Source organism: Mixophyes fleayi, chromosome 3 (genome assembly GCF_038048845.1).
Source record: "Mixophyes fleayi isolate aMixFle1 chromosome 3, aMixFle1.hap1, whole genome shotgun sequence".
NCBI lineage: Eukaryota > Metazoa > Chordata > Amphibia > Anura > Limnodynastidae > Mixophyes > Mixophyes fleayi.
Genome location: NC_134404.1, coordinates 126,413,201 through 126,437,091, shown reverse-complemented (window position 1 = coordinate 126,437,091; position 23,891 = coordinate 126,413,201). Strand labels below are relative to the sequence as shown.

Below are 23,891 nucleotides of genomic sequence, written 5' to 3'. Positions count from 1 at the left end.
TCTATTTGCAATGGTTTTTAGCCATAGAGTAACTGGTCTTTAAGAGGAAATAAATTTTTGCGGGTTTTAGCACCTTCTGAGCAGAGGTAAATTTGAAAATGTGGCTGTGTTCAGAAGTTCTGGTAGAACTGTATGAGTGGTGGTATATCCATTATCCGTACATTGACTTTTAATTGTCAATATTCTCTGGTGTTGCTTCTGTGTTTTACTCATATCAGATAAGAGCTTACCTGCCTTTTTACCCCACCTATAATATTTATTTTTTGAACAGTCTAACTCTGATTTTTCATTAGAATGTAACATACTTTCATCATCATCATTATCATTTATTTATATAGCGCCAACATATTCCGTAGCGCTTTACAATTGGGGACAAACATAATAAACTAATAAACAAACTGGGTACAACAGACAAAGAGGTGAGAAGGCCCTGCTCGCAAGCTTACAATCTATGGGACAATGGGAGATTGACACATGAGGTTAAGTCTACATTTTGCATTTTGGCCCAGCCAGACTGCAAAGGTAAAAGTGACTCATAAGCTAAATGATCCTGTCACACAACAATGTTGGTCAGGGGGTAGTTGTCTTGTGTGAAATTGTGTAACAGGCTAAAGGCGGTGAGGTTAAGAGGGTGGTTGAGGAATATTACAAGCTTGTCTGAATAGGTAGATTTTCAGGGAACGTTTGAAAGTTTGTAGACCAGAGGAGAGTCTTATTGTGCGAGGGAGAGAATTCCATAGAGTGGGTGCAGCCCGAAAAAAGTCCTGTAACCAGGAATGAGAGGATGTAATGAGGGTGGATGAGAGACGCAGATCTTGTATAGAACGGAGTTGCCGAATTGGGAGATATTTTGAGACAAGAGAGGAGATGTATGTTGGTGCAGCTTTGTTGATGGCCTTATAGGTTAGTAAAAGTATTTTATATTGGATTTGGTAGAAGACAGGCAGCCAGTGTAGAGACATACAGAGTGATTCAACAGAGGAATAACGATTTGCAAGGAAAATCAGTTTTGCTGCAGCATGCAAAATAGATTGTGGGGGTTTAAGTCTGTTTTTAGGAAGACCAGTAAGGAGGAAATTGCAATAGTCAATGCGGGAGATGATAAGTGCATGGATTAAGGTTTTTGCAGTGTCTTGCGTGAGATATGTGCAAATTCTGGAAATGTTCTTTAGATGTATGTAGCATGATTTAGATATAGAGTCAATGTGGGGAACAAAGGATAGGTATGAGTCAAGGATTACACCTAGGCATCGAGCTTGTGGGGTGGGATTTATGGTCATGTTATCAACAGAGATAGAAATGTCAGGTATGCTCTTGTTGGTGGGTGGGAATATTATTAACTCTGTTTTAGAAAGATTAAGTTTGAGTTGGCGAGAGGACATCCAAGATGATATGGCAGAAAGACAGTCAGTTACACGTGACAACACAGATGTCGAGAGATCAGGAGAGGATAGATAGATTTGGGTATCATCCGCATAGAGATGATACTGAAAGCCAAAGGAACTTATTAGATTTCCAAGAGAAGCGGTATAGATAGAGAACAGCAGAGGACCTAGCACTGAGCCTTACGGTACTCCAACTGATAGGGGAAGCAGAGCACAGGTGGCTCTAGAGAAATTAACAGTGAAAGAGCGATTAGAGAGGTAGGATGAGAACGAGGATAGAACAGTGTCTTGAAGACCTAGGGATTGCAGCGTTTGTATGAGAAGAGAGTGGTCAACGGTGTCAAATGCAGCCGAGAGAGCCAGGAGAATTAGGAGAGAGTAATGGCGTTCAGTTTTAGCAGTGATCAGATCATTGACAACCTTGGTCCAAGCAGTCTCTGTGGAGTGTTGAGAATTAAAGCCAGACTTAAGAGGATCCAACAGGTTGTTAGCGGAAAGAAAGCATGTGAGGCGAGTGTAGTCAAGTCTCTCTAGAAGCTTGGAGGGGCAAGGGAGCTGAGAGATGGGACGGTAATTTGAGGGAGAGTTTGGGTCGGAGTTTTGTTTTCTTTAGAATAGGAGTAATCACTGTGTGCCTGTATAATGATGGAAAGATGCCAGTAGAGAGTGAGAGATTACAGATTTGAGTTAGAGGTGAAATGAGCACAGGAGACAGGGATCTACCAATTTGCGAGGGAATAGGATCAAGAGGACAGGAGGTAGAGTAGGAAGATAAGAAGAGCGTAGAAATTTCCTCTTCATTTGTGGGGTCAAATGAAGAGAGGGTGTCAGAGGGTAGTGGGAAGGAATTGAGCGGATTGCTTGTCGAGGAAGAGGATACCATTTCTAGTCTGATTTTATCAATCTTGTCCTTGAAGTAGGTAGCAAGATCCTGAGCACTGATAGTAGATGGAGGGCTCGGGGTGGAAGGATTGAGATGTTTAAATGTATTGAAAAGGCGTTTGGGGTTAGAAGCCTGAGCACAGATAAGAGATTGGAAGTATGTTTGTTTTGCCGTGTCCAGAGCATTTCGATAGGAGTGGTAGACAGAAGTATATGTGAAGAAGTCATTAAAGGTGCGAGATTTACGCCAGTAACGTTCTGCTTTACGGGACAGTTTTTGAAGATTGCGTGCTGCTTTAGTGTGCGACGGGTGACATCGAAGTCGACGTGTAGTATGTAGTGTCGCTGGAGCCACTTGATCAATGGCCGTTTCTAAGGTTAGGTGAAAATGAGGTACTGCCATCTCAGGGGATGAGAATGTAGAGATAGGGGAGAGAAGGTGTTGGAGAGAGGTGGAAAATTGTTGAAGATTAATAGAATTCAGATTTCTGCGGGTATGAGGAGGCTTGGTAGAGTTAGACAGTAGAGAGGTTAGAGCAGTGGGGGTGAGTGAGTAGCTGATAAGGTGATGATCCGAGAGGGGGAAGGGTGTGTTAAGAAAATTAGAAACTGAGCATAGTCTAGAGAAAACAAGATCAAGGCAGTGGCCATCCAACTTTCAATATGTTTTTTTTTCTGTGTTACATACAGTTAGGGTTTCCTCAAAGGGGTTAGTCATGTACTCAGCGAAAGCAGAAGTCATGTCACTATGCATAATGTCAAAATTTTCCTGGTAAACCTTCTTTTTTTGGCTTGGTATGAGATCATATGGCCCCTTATGAATGTCTTAGCAGTCTCCCAGAATAGAATAGCAGTATAAAAATGTTACAGATTATCTTCTAAATAATCAAGCTATCAAAAATTCACAGAAATTTTCTGATTGATGTAAATAAGAGGGAAATTTCCTGGAAAATTGGCTCGGGTCACATGTTTGTGTTCAAATTACAATAGATATAGGGGCATGGTAATATATAAGTATACTGCTGATAGTCTTGAAAAGAAAGTCTTGAAAAGACGTTAGCAATCATGTTATGAACATCAGAATGAAGTCTTTGTAATGTTCCTTTGAAAGACAGATCCAAATCATGGCAAAATTTAAAAACAAACAAACTTGGATTTTGTGTCCTTGGGTATCACTGTGAATGCTAATTGCATCCAACACTCTTGTAGGGCTACACCTGGAAATTTTACTGATATTGATGAAACATATATATATGTTAAATGATTGCAAAAGGACATAAACGTATGCTAAAAAGAAGATATAACTGATAACTATCAATGCTATCCATTGCATCCTGTATGTCATCCACACTGTCTAGTGGTAATGCCTCTCAGACCATCACATCCTGTTTCCAGCATCTCCTGTGTATCGGTCCACAGACTATTCAATAGTCACTATTGCATCCTGTGTGTCATCTCCACTGTCTTGTGGTAATGCCTCGCAGACCATCGCATCCTGTTTCCAGTATCTCCTGTGTATCTGTACGCAGACTATTGCACTTAAAAACAAATCGCTGAATTTGCCACCACGCACCAAAACACAATTTGGACAAAATTTTATTTTTGCTGCTGATGAAGCCTTTGCGCTGCACAACAATATATTAAAACCTTATCCTCAAAAAAGGTCTTATACCAGAAAGGAGGATCTTTAATTAGTTTGCATATAAATAAAATACTGACTTTTTTTCGTCATGTAGCACACAAATACTTGATAACTTTCTTTTTCACTGAAATTTAAAGTTGATCTAGGACATGCCCTAGCAAAACTATAAATCTGTCCCCACATGTTAAATTTACCTACCCCTCTAATGCAACATGGTTTTGCAGCAGTGTAAAGGTATTCCTTTTTCTTTATTTGCTCTTCTTAATGACTCCTTAAGGCCCTTCATCTTCATTTGCCAGAAAGGAATGACCTGGTTGTTTATCGAGGAAGATAATACCACTTCAAGTCAAATCTTATCAATCTTGTCCTTGAAGTAAAGCTGGGTACACACTACACTGTTTTCGTCCAATAATCGGCTCAATCAGCCGACATACGACCGCTCGTTCAAAAGTCGGGTCAGTGTGTGCAGTGAAACGATGGTCGAAAGTCTGCCCAAATGGACGATTATCGCCTCATTTGGTTGGTCATACCGTTTAATATTTTCGTTCCAATCTCGTTTCCGGTGTGTAGTGTGTATAAACTTCCGACCGATCCACAACAGTGAGTACGAAATTACAGTCATTGCTCGCGACAACATGGCTGTTAAAAGTCGCTAAAGGGATGTCTGCTCTTCCCTTTATCGTCCTAAAGAAGGCTAGTGTGTATGCAGTTCATGGACCGAGCAATTGGACTATCGGTCGCATGTAAAATCGCTCGGCATAAAAAGTTGGTCGAAATTTCTGTAGTGTGTACCCAGCTTAAGACGCAAAATCTAGTTTTACCAATTTTTATTTTTTATTTTTAAAGATTTATTTTTGCAAGGTCATGATAACAACAGAGAACGATTGACAAAGTGAGTACTGTTAGGAATAATAATCAAAAAAGAAAATAAAGTCAACGACCAGCGTAAGACATATAAAACGCTAAGTCAACCGAACTATCAAATATAGCAATAACAAGTGACCCAAAGTTTTCATAGAAAAAGGGAAGAAGAACAGAGAGTATATCAAGGAGGAAAGGAGTGTGAAATGAGGGAGAAAAGGAAAGATGGTAAGAAGTGACTAGATCCATTGTTAAAAGAAGAGAAGTCCAAGAAAGAAATGAGGCTTTAGAACTGGGTTAAGTAAAGGGAGGGCACGCCTGAAAGTAGGATAACCATGGGTCCCAGACCTTAATGAAAGCTTTCGAGGTAGTTTTACCAATTTTATTACTCTTTTTTCCCTTATTACATTCAGTACTTTTTTATTAATCACATATGTTGCCTATTGTTCCTAGAAATTGTATTGCCATATGTAAAATACTTGCAGCAGTAGAATATGTTAACAAATATAAAATGTATTTTCTGTGCTTTTATTTCAGAGTATACTTTCCCAGTTTTCAAACTCCAAAGTTTCTTAGAGTTGATTAAACTTCGACCTTCTAAAATCCCAAGTTTTTGTAGTTACCTAATGGAGGTGCTCTAAAATATTGAAAGCTTCAAAATTCTATCAAATTTCACCAGTGAGATGTTCACGAACATGTTCTTGGTGCAATCTTCAATAGACCTGGATTTGAAATTTGCATCTCACTTTCTCTATACAAATGTATTATCTTAAGCTTGAACACATTCAAGGTGGTTTGCACAAGTGAAATTCAAAAAGGTAGGATCATATTCGAGTCTGCCCAAACACTGTTGAAGAGGCTCAAATATGGAAAGATTGGTCACACAAAAATCACTATCAACTACTCTCGACAGGACCGGTGAAAAAAATCACAAAATGCATCAGAGGAAAGAGAGGAGGAGGAAAAATTTGACATAAAAAGATGGGAATAAGCCAAAACCTGGTAAAATTAAAAATAAGAATAAAAACAAAAATAAAGATAAAGATAGAGCAGTAGTATAGGAAGTAATATACAATCAAAAGAACCTAGAAACATGGGGGTATTTAATATATCAAAGAAAATATTAACAGAAGCCCAAATTGAACTATTAAAAAGGGACTCCCTCTTCAGAACCGAATCTACTTGAACTATTTATAGAATTAAATAGGTATAAAGACTTATTTGTAGAAAGAAATATTTTGCACATAAAAAGTTAAAATATAAAAACAATGAACACAATATACAATTAATTATGGTAGATAGTGAAGAAGACGCCAAAATACTATTGTATCTGGAAGAATTATGGTCACATATTAATGTTGAAGAATCAAATTCTGTCCCTATATTTGATATCAATCAAAGAAGTGAGATAACCAGATCTAAATTTAGGTTAAAATCAGAATGTTTTCCTTTTCACATGAAGTGTGTACAGATGGCTTGTTTCTATAAAGTTACAACGGAACAATTTAGAAATATGCTCTTCAACCAATAAGAGGAGAAATTCTAATCTTCCACGTAAAGCGGCGGTTCCAAAACTGTGCGCCGCGGCTCCCAGGGGTGCCATGGCGCTGTCACTGGGGTGCCGCCGGCCAGCCATAAAAAAAAATAAAGAACACAGAAACTTACCAATCCGTCGGGTGCCGGGACCCAGCAGCCTCCTCTCTCCCGCAGCTGTCACTGAATATCGACGTCAGTAACAAGCTGCGGGAGAGAGGAGGCTGCTGGGTCCCGGCGCCCGACGGATTGGTAAGTTTCTGTGTTCTTTTTTTTTTGTTTATGGCTGGCGCCTGGCGCGGGGCAGAGGAGGGGGACAGAGAGCAGAGGATGGTGACAGCGGAGCAGAGGAGGGGGACAGAGGGCAGAGGAGGGGGACAGAGAGCAGAGGAGGGGGACAGAGAGCAGAGGATGGGGACAGAGTGCAGAGGATGGGGACAGAGGGCAGAGGAGGGGGACAGAGAGCAGAGGATGGGGACAGAGAGCAGAGGATGGGGACAGAGTGCAGAGGATTGTGACAGCGGAGCAGAGGAGGGGGACAGAGGGCATAGGAGGGGGACAGAGAGCAGAGGATGGTGACAGCGGAGCAGAGGAGGGGGACAGAGGAGCAGAGGAGGGGAACAGAGAGCAGAGGATGGTGACAGTGGAGCAGAGGAGGGGGACACAGAGCAGAGGATGGTGACAGCGGAGCAGAGGATGGTGACAGCTGAAAAGAGGATGGGGACAGAGAGCAGAGGAGGGGGACAGAGGGCAGAGGAGGGGGACAGAGGGCAGACGATGGTGACAGCGGAGCAGAGGAGGGGGACAGAGAGCAGAGGATGGTGACAGCGGAGCAGAGGATGATGACAGCGAGCAAAGGATGGTGACAGTGGAGCAGAGGAGGGGGACAGAGAGCAGAGGATGGTGACAGCGGAGCAGAGGAGGGGGACAGAGAGCAGAGGATGGTGACAGCGGAGCAGAGGAGGGGGACAGAGAGCAGAGGATGGTGACAGCGGAGCAGAGGAGGGGGACAGAGAGCAGAGGATGGTGACAGCGGAGCAGAGGAGGGGGACAGAGAGCAGAGGATGGTGACAGCGGAGCAGAGGATGGTGACAGCGGAGCAGAGGAGGGGGACAGAGAGCAGAGGATGGTGACAGCGGAGCAGAGGAGGGGGACAGAGGGCAGAGAAGGGGGACAGAGAGCAGAGGATGGTGACAGCGGAGCAGAGGAGGGGGACAGAGGAGCAGAGGAGGGGGACAGAGAGCAGAGGATGGTGACAGTGGAGCAGAGGAGGGGGACACAGAGCAGAGGATGGTGACAGCGGAGCAGAGGATGGTGACAGCTGAGCAGAGGATGGGGACAGAGAGCAGAGGAGGGGGACAGAGGGCAGAGGAGGGGGACAGAGGGCAGACGATGGTGACAGCGGAGCAGAGGAGGGGGACAGAGAGCAGAGGATGGTGACAGCGGAGCAGAGGATGATGACAGCGAGCAAAGGATGGTGACAGCAGAGCAGAGTGGGGGGCCAGAGAGCAGAGGATGGTGACAGCGGAGCATAGGAGGGGGACAGAGAGCAGAGGATGGTGACAGCGGAGCAGAGGATGGTGACAGCGGAGCAGAGGAGGGGGACAGAGAGAAGAGGATGGTGACAGCAGAGCAGAGGAGGGTGACAGATGGCAGAGGAGGGGGACAGAGAGCAGAGGATGGTGACAGCGGAGCAGAGGAGGTGGACAGAGAGCAGAGGATGGTGACAGCGGAGCAGAGGATGGTGACAGCAGAGCAGAGGAGGGTGACAGATGGCAGAGGAGGGGGACAGAGAGCAGAGGATGGTGACAGCGGAGCAGAGGAGGTGGACAGAGAGCAGAGGATGGTGACAGCGGAGCAGAGGATGGTGACAGCAGAGCAGAGGAGGGGGACAGAGAGCAGAGGATGGTGACAGCGGAGCAGAGGAGGGGGACAGAGGGCAGAGAATGGGGACAGAGAGCAGAGGATGGTGACAGCGGAGCAGAGGAGGGTGACAGCGGAGCAGAGGAGGGGGACAGAGGAGCAGAGGAGGGGGACAGAGAGCAGAGGATGGTGACAGTGGAGCAGAGGAGGGGGACACAGAGCAGAGGATGGTGACAGCGGAGCAGAGGATGGTGACAGCTGAGCAGAGGATGGGGACAGAGAGCAGAGGAGGGGGACAGAGGGCAGACGATGGTGACAGCGGAGCAGAGGAGGGGGACAGAGAGCAGAGGATGGTGACAGCGGAGCAGAGGATGATGACAGCGAGCAAAGGATGGTGACAGCAGAGCAGAGGAGGGGGACAAAGAGCAGAGGATGGTGACAGCGGAGCAGAGGAGGGGGACAGAGAGCAGAGGATGGTGACAGCGGAGCAGAGGATGGTGACAGCGGAGCAGAGGGGGACAGAGAGCAGAGGATGGTGACAGCAGAGCAGAGGAGGGTGACAGATGGCAGAGGAGGGGGACAGAGAGCAGAGGATGGTGACAGCGGAGCAGAGGAGGGGGACAGAGAGCAGAGGATGGTGACAGCGGAGCAGAGGAGGGGGACAGAGAGCAGAGGATGGTGACAGCGGAGCAGAGGATGGTGACAGCGGAGCAGAGGAGGGGGACAGAGAGCAGAGGATGGTGACAGCGGAGCAGAGGAGGGTGACAGCGGAGCAGAGGAGGGGGACAGAGGAGCAGAGGAGGGGGACAGAGAGCAGAGGATGGTGACAGTGGAGCAGAGGAGGGGGACACAGAGCAGAGGATGGTGACAGCGGAGCAGAGGATGGTGACAGCTGAGCAGAGGATGGGGACAGAGAGCAGAGGAGGGGGACAGAGGGCAGACGATGGTGACAGCGGAGCAGAGGAGGGGGACAGAGAGCAGAGGATGGTGACAGCGGAGCAGAGGATGATGACAGCGAGCAAAGGATGGTGACAGCAGAGCAGAGGAGGGGGACAAAGAGCAGAGGATGGTGACAGCGGAGCAGAGGAGGGGGACAGAGAGCAGAGGATGGTGACAGCGGAGCAGAGGATGGTGACAGCGGAGCAGAGGGGGACAGAGAGCAGAGGATGGTGACAGCAGAGCAGAGGAGGGTGACAGATGGCAGAGGAGGGGGACAGAGAGCAGAGGATGGTGACAGCGGAGCAGAGGAGGGGGACAGAGAGCAGAGGATGGTGACAGCGGAGCAGAGGAGGGGGACAGAGAGCAGAGGATGGTGACAGCGGAGCAGAGGATGGTGACAGCGGAGCAGAGGAGGGGGACAGAGAGCAGAGGATGGTGACAGCGGAGCAGAGGAGGGGGACAGAGGGCAGAGGAGAGGGACAGAGAGCAGAGGATGGGGACAGAGTGCAGAGGATGGGGACAGAGGGCAGAGGAGGGGGACAGAGAGCAGAGGATGGGGACAGAGAGCAGAGGATGGGGACAGAGTGCAGAGGATTGTGACAGCGGAGCAGAGGAGGGGGACAGAGGGCATAGGAGGGGGACAGAGAGCAGAGGATGGTGACAGCGGAGCAGAGGAGGGTGACAGCGGAGCAGAGGAGGGGGACAGAGGAGCAGAGGAGGGGGACAGAGAGCAGAGGATGGTGACAGTGGAGAAGAGGAGGGGGACACAGAGCAGAGGATGGTGACAGCGGAGCAGAGGATGGTGACAGCTGAGCAGAGGATGGGGACAGAGAGCAGAGGAGGGGGACAGAGGGCAGAGGAGGGGGACAGAGGGCAGAGGAGGGGGACAGAGGGCAGACGATGGTGACAGCGGAGCAGAGGAGGGGGACAGAGAGCAGAGGATGGTGACAGCGGAGCAGAGGATGATGACAGCAAGCAAAGGATGGTGACAGTGGAGCAGAGGAGGGGGACAGAGAGCAGAGGATGGTGACAGCGGAGCAGAGGAGGGGGACAGAGAGCAGAGGATGGTGACAGCGGAGCAGAGGAGGGGGACAGAGAGCAGAGGAGGGTGACAGCGGAGCAGAGGAGGGGGACAGAGAGCAGAGGATGGTGACAGCGGAGCAGAGGAGGGGGACAGAGAGCAGTGGATGGTGACAGCGGAGCAGAGGATGGTGACAGCGGAGCAGAGGAGGGGGACAGCGGAGCAGAGGAGGGGGACAGAGAGCAGAGGATGGTGACAGCGGAGCAGAGGAGGGGGACAGAGGGCAGAGAAGGGGGACAGAGAGCAGAGGATGGTGACAGCGGAGCAGAGGAGGGTGACAGCGGAGCAGAGGAGGGGGACAGAGGAGCAGAGGAGGGGGACAGAGAGCAGAGGATGGTGACAGTGGAGCAGAGGAGGGGGACACAGAGCAGAGGATGGTGACAGCGAAGCAGAGGATGATGACAGCGAGCAAAGGATGGTGACAGCAGAGCAGAGGAGGGGGACAGAGAGCAGAGGATGGTGACAGCAGAGCAGAGGAGGGGGACAGAGAGCAGAGGATGGTGACAGCGGAGCAGAGGAGGGGGACAGAGAGCAGAGGATGGTGACAGCAGAGCAGAGGAGGGTGACAGATGGCAGAGGAGGGGGACAGAGAGCAGAGGATGGTGACAGCGGAGCAGAGGAGGTGGACAGAGAGCAGAGGATGGTGACAGCGGAGCAGAGGATGGTGACAGCAGAGCAGAGGAGGGGGACAGAGAGCAGAGGATGGTGACAGCGGAGCAGAGGAGGGGGACAGAGGGCAGAGAAGGGGGACAGAGAGCAGAGGATGGTGACAGCGGAGCAGAGGAGGGTGACAGCGGAGCAGAGGAGGGGGACAGAGGAGCAGAGGAGGGGGACAGAGAGCAGAGGATGGTGACAGTGGAGCAGAGGAGGGGGACACAGAGCAGAGGATGGTGACAGCGGAGCAGAGGATGGTGACAGCTGAGCAGAGGATGGGGACAGAGAGCAGAGGATGGGGACAGAGAGCAGAGGAGGGGGACAGAGAGCAGAGGAGGGGGACAGAGGGCAGAGGAGGGGGACAGAGGGCAGACGATGGTGACAGCGGAGCAGAGGAGGGGGACAGAGAGCAGAGGATGGTGACAGCGGAGCAGAGGATGATGACAGCGAGCAAAGGATGGTGACAGCAGAGCAGAGGAGGGGGACAAAGAGAAGAGGATGGTGACAGCGGAGCAGAGGAGGGGGACAGAGAGCAGAGGATGGTGACAGCGGAGCAGAGGAGGGGGACAGAGAGCAGAGGATGGTGACAGCAGAGCAGAGGAGGGTGACAGATGGCAGAGGAGGGGGACAGAGAGCAGAGGATGGTGACAGCGGAGCAGAGGAGGGGGACAGAGAGCAGAGGATGGTGACAGCGGAGCAGAGGAGGGGGACAGAGAGCAGAGGATGGTGACAGCGGAGCAGAGGATGGTGACAGCGGAGCAGAGGAGGGGGACAGAGAGCAGAGGATGGTGACAGCGGAGCAGAGGAGGGGGACAGAGGGCAGAGGAGGGGGACAGAGAGCAGAGGATGGGGACAGAGTGCAGAGGATGGGGACAGAGGGCAGAGGAGGGGGACAGAGAGCAGAGGATGGGGACAGAGAGCAGAGGATGGGGACAGAGTGCAGAGGATTGTGACAGCGGAGCAGAGGAGGGGGACAGAGGGCATAGGAGGGGGACAGAGAGCAGAGGATGGTGACAGCGGAGCAGAGGAGGGTGACAGCGGAGCAGAGGAGGGTGACAGCAGAGCAGAGGAGGGGGACAGAGGAGCAGAGGAGGGGGACAGAGAGCAGAGGATGGTGACAGTGGAGCAGAGGAGGGGGACACAGAGCAGAGGATGGTGACAGCGGAGCAGAGGATGGTGACAGCTGAGCAGAGGATGGGGACAGAGAGCAGAGCAGGGGGACAGAGGGCAGAGGAGGGGGACAGAGGGCAGACGATGGTGACAGCGGAGCAGAGGAGGGGGACAGAGAGCAGAGGATGGTGACAGCGGAGCAGAGGATGATGACAGCGAGCAAAGGATGGTGACAGCAGAGCAGAGGAGGGGGACAGAGAGCAGAGAATGGTGACAGCGGAGCAGAGGAGGGGGACAGAGAGCAGAGGATGGTGACAGCGGAGCAGAGGATGGTGACAGCGGAGCAGAGGAGGGGGACAGATGGCAGAGGAGGGGGACAGAGAGCAGAGGATGGTGACAGCGGAGCAGAGGAGGGGGACAGAGAGCAGAGGATGGTGACAGCGGAGCAGAGGAGGGGGACAGAGAGCAGAGGATGGTGACAGCGGAGCAGAGGATAGTGACAGCGGAGCAGAGGAGGGGGACAGAGAGCAGAGGATGGTGACAGCGGAGCAGAGGAGGGGGACAGAGGGCAGAGAAGGGGGACAGAGAGCAGAGGATGGTGACAGCGGAGCAGAGGAGGGGGACAGAGAGCAGAGGATGGTGACAGCGGAGCAGAGGAGGGGGACAGAGAGCAAAGGAGGGGGACAGAGAGCAGAGGATGGTGACAGCGGAGCAGAGGAGGGGGACAGAGGGCAGAGGATGGGGACAGAGAGCAGAGGAGGGGGGACAGAGTGACAGAGCAGAGGAGGCGGGACAGCGTGACAGAGGGCAGAGGGGGCAGTGTGAGAGAGGGCAGTGTGAGAGAGGGCAGTGTGTCTGGATGCAGAGGGGGCAGAGTGCCTGAGGGCAGAGTGTCTGGAGGCAGAGGGGGCATTTTTGCATACAACTTAATAAGAATTCCTGTCCTGACCTAAATACTTATTACAATTTTTTGACCCAACTACTGCTAAAACAGGACTGCTCTGTAATTATTTTGGAGGGGTGCCTTGAAAAAATTTGGAGACTCTAAGGGTGCCGCGAACTGCAAAAGTTTGGGAACCACTGACGTAAAGTAAAGATAGCCCTGGGAGAGCTTTAATCAGATCCCTCTATAATTTTCAAAAATGCTGATAAAGGAGGAAGTTTTCTTTTCCAAGATACATTGGATTATAAAAAAGAAGTTTATAGACAACAAAAAATTGCAGTAATCCAGGTGGAATTTATAAACTGGAATGGAAAAGTTTTCTGGATCTAGCTATGACCAATGGGGTTATCTCAAAGAACGAGATGGGTTTTTTATTTGTTTCTCACCCTATTCGACCTATATATTATCCTTTGCCTAAGATTCACAAGCACCTGCACACCCCACCTGGACGCCCTATTATTTCTGGCATTGGCTCACACACTTATAATTTATCGAGTTATGTGGATTTTTATTTACAACCTCTGGTGGTCCTACTGACATCTGTGATTCTTCCGATCTTTTAAGTTTACTTCAAATATGTCACCCACACGTGGGTGACATCAAGGAGTCCCACGTGTGGGGCGTCGAGTTCGGAGTGGACCCTTTCCTCTATGGCCATTGTATAGATGACCTTTTATTTGGAAGGGAGGTGAAGCACATGCACTTTATTTTGCTAATTTTTAAACATTAATGATTATAATCTTAAGTTTACACATAATTATCACGTTACACAGATGGAGTTTCTTGATTTATTCCTTACGGCAATGGATGGATCCATTTCTACCTCTACTTATATTAAGAAGGTAGATTGTAACAATTATGTACACTATTCTACTGCACACTATTCATAGTGGAAGAAAAATATTCCAAAGGGGCAGTTTATGCGTTTACGGCATAACTGCTCCAGTCAAGAAGCTTGATATACAAGATCCATTGGATAACCTCGATCAAATTTTTTTTTATCATCACCTCAGCCTGTTAGAAAATAACTTCTTAACTAGAGCAGTTATGCCGCAAACGCATAAACTGCCCCTTTGGAATATTTTTCTTCCACTATGAATAGTGTGCAACTTTAGACTGCCAAAACGTGACTCTCCAGGGTTATTTTTGTAACCAACCGTGGCGGCCGAGGGCACCGCCTCGACTTTCCTGGCCCTGCTGGTGACGTCCCGGCCATCGCCATGACGACCAGGGTGTCACTTCCGGTTTGTTTGTCCCGCTTGCATAGGCAACAACTGGGACGCTTCAGGCTCACTGCCACCGTGCCCGGCCAGCTGGCAAACAGCCGGGCGTGCGCAGGGCTGTGTAGGCTCATCCAATTATGGCTGATTAGGTTAGGTACTCTGCGGGGCCCTCTGCAATATCATTGGCTGCAAGTGCCAGTAATTAATTATGGAAGTCCTGGGAGCACTTACAGGGCCTTGTTCCGATTGGTCATCTGTACTATTTAAGGCAGTGAGGACTGAGCCTCACTGCCGGTTATAGCATCCTGTCTCAGTACTGCTGCCTGCTCCTGTACTATTTTGTTGTTGAACCTTGGATTGATTTATCTGTGTATGACCTCTGCCTGTCCCTGGACCGTGAACCATTGCCTGTTACCCTGACCTTTTGCCTGTACCCGGACTCTGAACCATTGCCTGTGGCCCTAACCTTTTGCCTGTACCCACATCTGAACCATTACCTGTGATCCAGACCCAGCTTGTACTCGACTTCTCCAATTTGGCCTGTCCCTACTCCGTGTATTACCTCCCGTGCCTGTGCACTGCCGTGTGAACATGAACTTGTACTACACTAAGTGTAAGTCCTGGGGGCATCCGAGTACCTGTGTGTTACGAACTTACCTGCTCCCCGTCGCTGCGTCCGGATGCCGCACTTCCGGGTTCGGCGGTCACATGACCGCAACCCAAAGGCAGGGATTTTGAATCCGTCAGTATAAGAATCTCACTCTGACACTCGCTGAGTGTCAGAGCAACACTTACCTGTTCCTGGCTCCTGTACTTCGTGGATTTCTGTGTCTTCCTGTGTGCTGATCTCTGCCTGTTTGGACTATTCTGGCTCTCCAACTCCTGTGTACCAACCCGGCTTGCTGACTATCCCTCTGTTCTTGTGACCAGTGTACCGACCCCAGCTTGATACTCCGAATTGCCTCCTGATTCTGTCTGCCTCCATCCCTGTGTACTGACCTGGCTTGATTGACTCCGCATCTTCCACTCCTCTCCGCTGCATTACATCTTGGTGCGAACCTGAGGACCGCGACCTGCGACTCCTGGCAGCAAAGCCCACCCCGCCTTGCGGCGGTTCTTGGTGAACACCGGGGAGATCATTAGACTCCACACCTCAGGTAAACCAGCGCTAATCAAGATTAGTAGTAGTAATCCAGTATCTGTTACACTGTGAGCATAACCAGTCTCTATGGGAAAGACGGCTGCTATAGGTGAAGACCTCTTCTAAAGGTCTATAAGTTTATGCTGCACTGATAGCCATAACAATTATCTCATCTTTCTTTTTTCTTGCTCTCTCATTCTCTCTCCCCACAAGCCCATACCAAGTGGAACACTAGTATCATGCGACCTGTACGTAACTACTTGAACAAGAATGGCTTGTTTCAGTGTCCACAGCAGCTAACTACAACCAACTCTCAGGATTTCAGTGTGATCTACCCTACAGTTACTCTCTTATGTAGCTAGATAAGATCTCCATCCCACTATTCATATAGGGAATATAATACTGTAGCAGCAAGTAGTGACTCAGGTGTTTGCTGTAACTATGTCTAATTGGCCTGGAGTGGGAAAAGCCTTGTACAGATTGCAGTTTGCATTTAATAGTTTGCCTAGAGGAATTATGGATAATTTTTACCCCATACATTTGACCCTTCCCTGTACCGGAATCTGCAACACTCTGCATGTGCACCAACTGTGCCCGGGTACAAGAGCTCATTAGTATTAATAACATTGTTTTGCTTTAAGCTTTAGCCAGTCAAAGAGCGAGAACATTTACAGTGTAAGAGGGTCCATTGTGTGTGAGAAGGGTTTTGTGCATTGTGTGCCGCATATTAGCTGGAAGCCAACTTTGCTGGAAGCTAACGTAAGGTTTTCCGCATATTAGCTGGATGCTAAACATTGTTAGAATAATATACTGTATCCATGTACTTGCCTATTGTTTGCACTGCAACATATTGATGCATCCACTGTTTGTTTATAGCCATAGTGTGCCAGCATTTATTTCATGCCCACCATTCTGCCCGTTGACAATACTACTAAGTTATAATAACCTAATACATGTACCAAATGGCGTATCCCACAGTCAGGTGTGTGTCCCTTCTTAACTGTCTATTTTCAAGTCAACCTCGGTGTTACGGTTCTGATGCCTTAGTCAGTATTTGCACAGGCTTACCTAGGGCGCGGAGTCTAACGGCCTTCCGGTCTTTACCAAGAACCACCGCAAGGTAGGGTGGACTTTGCTGCCGAAGAACCGCAGGTCGCGGCCCCCAGGTTAGCCTACTGACGTAAGGGAGAAGGCTCTAAGTGATGGGTAGTCAAACAGGCAATATGACAAAGTGATGCAAATACAGGCACTAACAGTGAATTCCAGGGTTTGGATGTCTGGAGCAGTCACCGGTAGATGAACAGTCGGTTGAGTGCGTAGCAGGAGATGGGTCCAGAGGAGTCGAGACACAGCCGGGTCGGTACACAGGAGGTATCAGGTATACGGTGCCAGAGGGAAATCCAGAGAGTAGTCGATAACACAACCGGGTCGGTACACGGGATGGTCAGTCCAATTTGCGGTGCCAGGGATTAAGCCAAAGAATAGTCAGGTCACAGCCAGTTTGATACACAGGAGTAGAAGGGAAATGAGAGTACACAGGGAGCAGGGTCACAGGAGTCAGGTACACAGGAACAGGTAGCCAGGAACAGGAACAGGAAACACATTGCTCTGACACAGGCAGCGTGTCAGAGCAGAGTAGATATAGAGATTTGAATTCCCCGCCCAGGAGTCACATGACTAGATCCAGGGAGAACCCGGAAGTGCGGGGGCGCCATCGGGAGAAGCGCTGAACAGCAGAGCAGATACAGCTTCCAGACAACGCTGACAGCGCAGCGGAGCGGGGACAAGGTAAGTTCATAACACCCGGCATGAATCAGAAGATACTACTCTCCTGAAGACTGCAACTAAAATTCAAGTGGAGGCACTGTGCCAGAGATCAAGTTGAGACTATCAACATAAATCATCTCTCAGAGTACTAAGGACACACTACAGAAATTAAATTAAATTTCACTATAATCATTTGTGCTGGTTATAACAAATCCCATCTAATACTTTACTGGTGTCTGTTGCTCTAGAACTCATTTGTTGAATCTAAGTAAATGTTTGGAAAATCATAGAACATTTCCAAGTTTTGCAAGTTTGAAAGATATGACCACAGTTTGAGCTTGTTTAAAGTTGATCACAATTGTTTAAACCAGTTTGAGCCTGTTTAATGTTCATCAAGCCTGTTCAGTGTTCACTATGATTTAGTTTGATGTCCAACAAGTGTCTTCAAAATCTTTTAAATTTCAATTGCCATTTAAATTCAGTTCCAGGAGAAATTAGTAATTTGCCTCTCACATTTGCCATCCAGTAGTTGTATTGGCTCACTCTTTAGCTGAGAAATTGTCCCAGTTCTCGAAAAATCTAAAACTGAAGCAGCTGTTCCCCAGGTTGTTGCTTGAAATATCAGCAACGATATCCTGAACTTACCAATCTCAGCCAATCTAGCATAACTATTGGGGTATGTCAGAGGAGGAATAACTTTCCTGACATTCTTCCCTCTACCCAATATTGTAGCTGTGAACCAGTTTCTTACTTCAGGATCCTGTCCTCTAACGTCTCCCCCTTCTATACTGGCCTCAACTAATTATTATTCAGAGCAACAAACTCGACTCTATGTTGTCAATGGACCTCATGTTGCCAATTGTTCAGTTAGATCCAGTCCCTTTTTATTTTCAACATTCCTGCAGCTACTCAAATCATCATTTGATGGTATAAAGACATTGTGTAATGTGTACAAATGTGCTGCAACTTGGAGCAAATAATAAGATTTCACATTACATATAATTATTAAATAAGCCCCAGTTGTTTTGATATGACATTACATGTATGCTTTAAAAAGAATCTGTCGATGTTGCATAATTTTATTTACCTGTTAATTTACTTTAGTAAAGTAAAAGTTAATTACTTTAAAAATATTCTCCAATCCCCGACCCCACCACTGGTCCACCAGGATAGCATTCCAAAGCTTGCATTAATACTGGTCAAATTGATGCCATTCCAGAGCTGACATCCCCTCCAACTGGCACTCTACACAAGTGTGCTGTAGGAGGGAAGTGGAACTAAAGAGACAAAGCTCTGCCTAGCAGTGACTCTCTGTCACACATCGGAGTACGGCAGTTACTTTTCAAACCCACTGTCCGGCACACTCCATCTATTCGTCCCTGCTCTCCAGACGCAGAACCTTGTGGTATAATAGTAATACATTGTACAACAGGAGGCGCATGGCCTTTTAAGAGCTCTGAGCCTGTGGTCATGTATTCTGTCCTGAGAACCGCCCTGGTCTTCAGTTCAGCTATTTAAACCTGCTCAGTGCACAGGACTGTGACAGAGTATTAGGATCCATACCTTTACTCCAATGGTCCTGTGCATATTGTGGCCGATTCCTTTGTATTCTAACTTGGATTGTTCCTGACTTCTGCCTGTTGCTTGGCACTGTGTTTTTCTGATTGTTGCTGATCTAGCTTGTTCTGACATTTCTTCGGTTTCCTGATTAGGTATACTGCAGTCCGTTGTGAACCAGTCCCGGTTACGTTGACCAATCTTGCTTTTTGATACCAGCTCATCTAGTCTGGAGGCGGCGCAGAGGGCCGCAACCTGCGAAGTTACCTGCAGCAAAGCCCAAACCACCTTGCGGGGGTCCCAGGTGAAAACCGGTGGTTCGTTAGACTCCATGTCTCTGTTACTGCCAGTGCTAATCCAGGTCAGCAAAAGCGAATCCACTTTATCTGCTAGAATTGTAACACTCTCACATACGAATCACTTTTTCTGCTGTTGAGCAGAGCCCTCTGTCTCCAGCACTTTCTGCCACCGGCACACCTGAAAAAAAAAAGTGATAAGAAGATAAAATACATAGCCAAGGCATTTGTGGCCAAAACCCATGAATGTTTTACACCAGCCCAGAAAAAATATAGTTCTTTCTCTCCTGAAACATCTGGAAGACTCTCGAGTTAGACGAAGACTTTCTGGACTTCCGAGAGAGCAAGCAAACTCATGTGGCCGTGATGTGAACTGTCATCAAGCCCTGCTCACCCTGAACAACCTTGTGCTCCTAGCACTAAGTGTGTACTGAGGTGGGTAGGTCTTAGTAAGTGATTACCCAACCCACTTTTTGCTTAGAACCATGCTATTAGACTCTTCCTACCTTTTGATTGGATCTCCCATAAACAATGTAGACAAGTATGTATAAATGTAGGCAATGTATAAAAATAACCACATATGTAACAGACAGCAAATGCAAATTATGTTTATATTTATTTGTTCAGATGTCTACTTAATGGGCCTGATTCATTAACAAATGCAAATACTGATACGTGTCGTATTTTACGCAAAATTGCTCTCTGCACGCCCAGAACCAGAGCATACACCAGTAAACGCAGCAACATCCAATTCATCTTCGAGCGCAAAGGAACCTTACGACAATCGCTGATTTCAGGGAAAGAACAGGGAGGGTAAGGGGCATCTGCATGTAGTCAATGTACAATGAAGGAATTCCCCGACAGATGCATGTGATTTAAGTTCCAGTACACACAGAAGTACGCTGCTTACCAACGTAAGGTTTGCACCTGCGCAAGGTCAAGACTAACTCACGAATGATAGTGATTCAAACACAGCATTCACATCCTCGTCATCTAATGAGAGAATGGACTATTCACCTGCAAACCTGCATACACTCATCTCATTATACAACACTATATAAGATCAACACAGGGAGATTACTATGGTGCTGTTTCGTCAAACTGTTTGCTTGTGCGTTTTAGCTGCAATTTGAATATTATGATATTAAAGGATTCTTCTACCAAAGAGGTAGGTATTCTTTTATATTTTAAAAGCATTGCATACTTGTGAGGTTTGAAATTGTCTCTGCTTTTGAAATCAATTTCATACAGTATGTGCGTATTGTATTGTTCCTACACATTTGCATTGCAGTTGTATTCTTTAAAATATTTAAAAGGCCTTGCCTATGTCACCTATGTAGTAGCACACATTTTTAATTTGTTTTTAATGGAATGGTCATGTTTCATAAAATTCATGTCATGCTTACTTTTATATACTTTTTGATTATTTTACAAAAACTTGGCGATGAACATAAATAGATCCATGCTAGTTGTAAGTACGTCTATAATGTGTACCGTAAAGGAGTGTCTAAAATCTGCAAGGCATTAGGTCATTTTTTTCCATCCATCTTTTCCACATATAGCCAGCAATGGGCATTGTGGAAGTCTGTAAACTGGAGGAAGACGGTTGTCGTCCCCTCTGACGCTAGCAATTGGTACACCGTTGCTGGCCCAGGGAGTGTATCTCCAGTCCACATGCCAGCCTCATTGACATCAAGAATATAAAGATAGGACTAAAAAATTTACATTGAGGAATAATAGGAGCATAAATAGTGCGGAATCCGTATTATTATAAATAAAAATCTATTTATTAAAACATCAATGCAGACAATAAATAACATATAGCAAATTAATTTTTTTCCTTCTCAGATGATAATAATCACAACATTGCTCATATAATGGTTATCCCGATACTTAAGGTCTCCCAAAGGAGCAGGCAGATCTTGTATTAGTATAATAACTCAGTATTTCAGACATACAGTATCAAGTAATTGCGCAGAGTCAAATCTCTTATATAGTGCTGTCATAAAATATGAGTATATACTCCAAAGTGAAGGGCTAGTTAACCTTTTAGATAAAATCTGTACAGATAATCTATATGTGCTTCTTATTGAAATGCTGACATTGTGTGGAAGTCATTTTAAACTCAAGAATGTTTTGGAGTAATCTCACCCAATCAGACGTGATAGCTGTTAAGGAGAAAAACCCATTTACACTATTCACACAGCCAGACACATAGTTCACGATTAGGATCTTTCCAAAATAATTCACATGCTGAATCAGCACAGTTCCTTGTGTATTTTGACACAGTCCCTTTCTTCACGTATGCAGTAGTTTATTGGCCACAAAAAAGATGACAGAATACCTGCTCATTGGACCCTCCCATGGGTACAGGATATAAATGTTAATGGATGAGTTTCATCAACAAAAATATGACTTTCTCATAGATAGCTAACAACACTATAAACACCGCTTTATAGTAGTGTATCTTCATGATTAGCATCAACACCAGATACAGTGATGTCAGTCTGATATCACCTTAGTCACCAAAAATAAAATTTTCATTATCTAAATCTTAAATAGTAAAACATACAAACAATTAAAAATCTCACATTTATTTTTACAAATTCTGAGTGGCTGAAAGAGGGAGCATATGTTCCCCAATATCCTCATTAATTAATTCCATATGGTTTCAATCCAAACACATCCTACACAGGAAAACCCCATCTATATCTCCACAGTTTAATGCTATCCTATATGTTCATCCAGCAAAATCCAATCCAGCTATACTTCTAGAAGCGATCTTATAACAGTTATATGCTATATGTATTCGAAAAACTGCCCTACCTATTTAGGCAGCTTTAGAAAAAAAACTCTGGTGTTAATATTTGTTTACACTAGCTAATCACTATGTATCAGGAATAAACAATTCCCCTTTCTCAATATTATAATCCCAAAACAAACAGTTTCAGAAAAAAACCCTATTATAAATAGCACATAATAAATTAATAATAGTAGTAAAGCTAAAAGATACCAAAAGGTGAATGAGTAAAATAATAAATAATTTTCAAATCCAATAGTCCCCTCATTGGCATGTCTGATGCCGAGGTGGCTCGTTGCTATCACCTCATGTCATCATAGACATCCTATGCACATTGTGCAGAGTGACCTAGAACCTTTGCACAACATTCCAACATCAATACCGCTGCTGACCAATCTCTTGGCGCCAAATTTTTCACTGACCAAACCCTTAAAATAACCTTCAATCATGTGCTAAAAGTTGTGCTGTTTTCCTGTCGAGCGTCCGACACTTCAGCCATCTGCCACTCGATGAGGAGTCCTTTGTATCCATAAAGTGGCAGTTTTCCACCATAGCCAGTTTTCCACATATTTTAGGGGCAGTAGACTGTACACATGTAGCCCTTGTACCGTCAGATGGAGAGCATTTCCACTCGATCAATGTTCAGGCTATATAATGTTATGTATCTCTCCAGATTCGATGACTGATTGTTAGATGGCTAGGGGGCACCAATTACTCCTCTGCATTCAGGCAATCAGGTGCAGATTGCAACAAAGGCAAGGAGGTGCAAGGCCACATGATGACTGTGGCTTTTAGGTACTATTTGTTATTTACATTTTTATTTACAAGTCGCCCTTTGTAGTCCTAAATACATTGGTATACATTGCAATCATAAATGGTAGGTCTAGCACATTTGCAAAATATTAACATTCTTTGCATTATGGTGTACTTGTAGAGTCAAATGTCAAATATTGTAGCATTACAATGGCACCATGACATGTTAAATGCGCCCAGTTACGCTAACCTATTCGTATCCAAGTGGGAGGATGATTGTATCTGGGAGAACAATCCATACCAGAAACATCTTATTATTTGGAAAAGATACATAGATGACCTGTTCTTCATTTGGGAGGGAGATTTATCCCTTCTGGAAGAATTCATTCAATATATGAATAGAAATCAATTGAACATGGAGTTCACGGTAGAAACCAGCAGACAACAAGTATCTTTTTTAGACCTGACCATATATATAGAAAATGAAGAAATCAAAACTAAAACTTTTCACAAGGAAGTAGATTGTGATCAATTTGTACCTCCATCAAGTAACCATCTAGGGAGATGGATCTATAATATTCCAGGCAGTCAATTTAGACGTATAAAACGAAATTGTTCAGACGTGGACATATTTAATGAACAAAGTGAGATACTCAAGATGAAATTCCTTGAACAGAACTATGATGTCAACAAAGTCAACAGAGCTTTAGATGAAGTAAAAGCTATCGACAGATATAGTCTACTGGAATATAAAGAGAAAATTCCCTCTGATGTTGAAGAAGTTAGATTTATCTCCCAATGCAACAGCAATATAGGTGTCTTTAGATCCATCATTCAAAAGCATTGGCACATATTAAAAATGGATGAAGAGTGCAGCAAAATCATTTCAGTAAGACCGAATATAATATACAAGAAAGCAAGCAATCTTAAATCCATCCTCACGGCAAGTTGCATTCCACCACAAATGGGAAGCAGTGGTAATAACACTTCAAAAGGATTTTTCTTTTGTTTAGGCTGTAATGTATGTAAGCAACTTGATATTAACACCACAAGAAGCATAAAAGAAGTTAAGTCCACTAGTAACTCACAATGTTTTTCCATCAAGACCCACATATCATGTAATACTGAAGGAGTCATATACGTGCTTGAGTGCCCTTGTGGCCTCCAGTACGTAGGAATGACAAAAAGAAAGCTGAAACAAAAGGATATCAGAACATATTTACAATATCAAAAGGGGACTTAAAACCCACAGTGTTTCGGATCATTTTTATAGAGTGCACAATCAAGACCTTAAGGGTCTTAAATTTTTAGAAATAGAACATATAAGACCAGATTGGAGAGGGGAAGATCATGTGCAGAAGATTGCCAGGTCCTAATCCAGATGGATTTTCCATATGAAAACACGTGCCCCGCATGGCCTGAATTTGGACTTTGAGTTGAGTCAATTTTTATGAGTCAATT

At 46.2% G+C, this 23,891-nt stretch overlaps 2 long non-coding RNA genes across 2 annotated transcripts in view; one reads left to right on the top strand and one right to left on the bottom strand.

Annotated features, from left to right (window-relative positions):
• Positions 1–23,891, top strand: part of LOC142142770 (uncharacterized) — a 508,920-nt gene that overhangs the window by 37,998 nt on the left and 447,031 nt on the right. The gene's annotated exons all lie outside the window — the stretch shown is intronic.
• The window catches only part of LOC142143992 (uncharacterized), a 51,298-nt gene that overhangs the window by 2,073 nt on the left and 25,334 nt on the right, over positions 1–23,891 (bottom strand). The gene's annotated exons all lie outside the window — the stretch shown is intronic.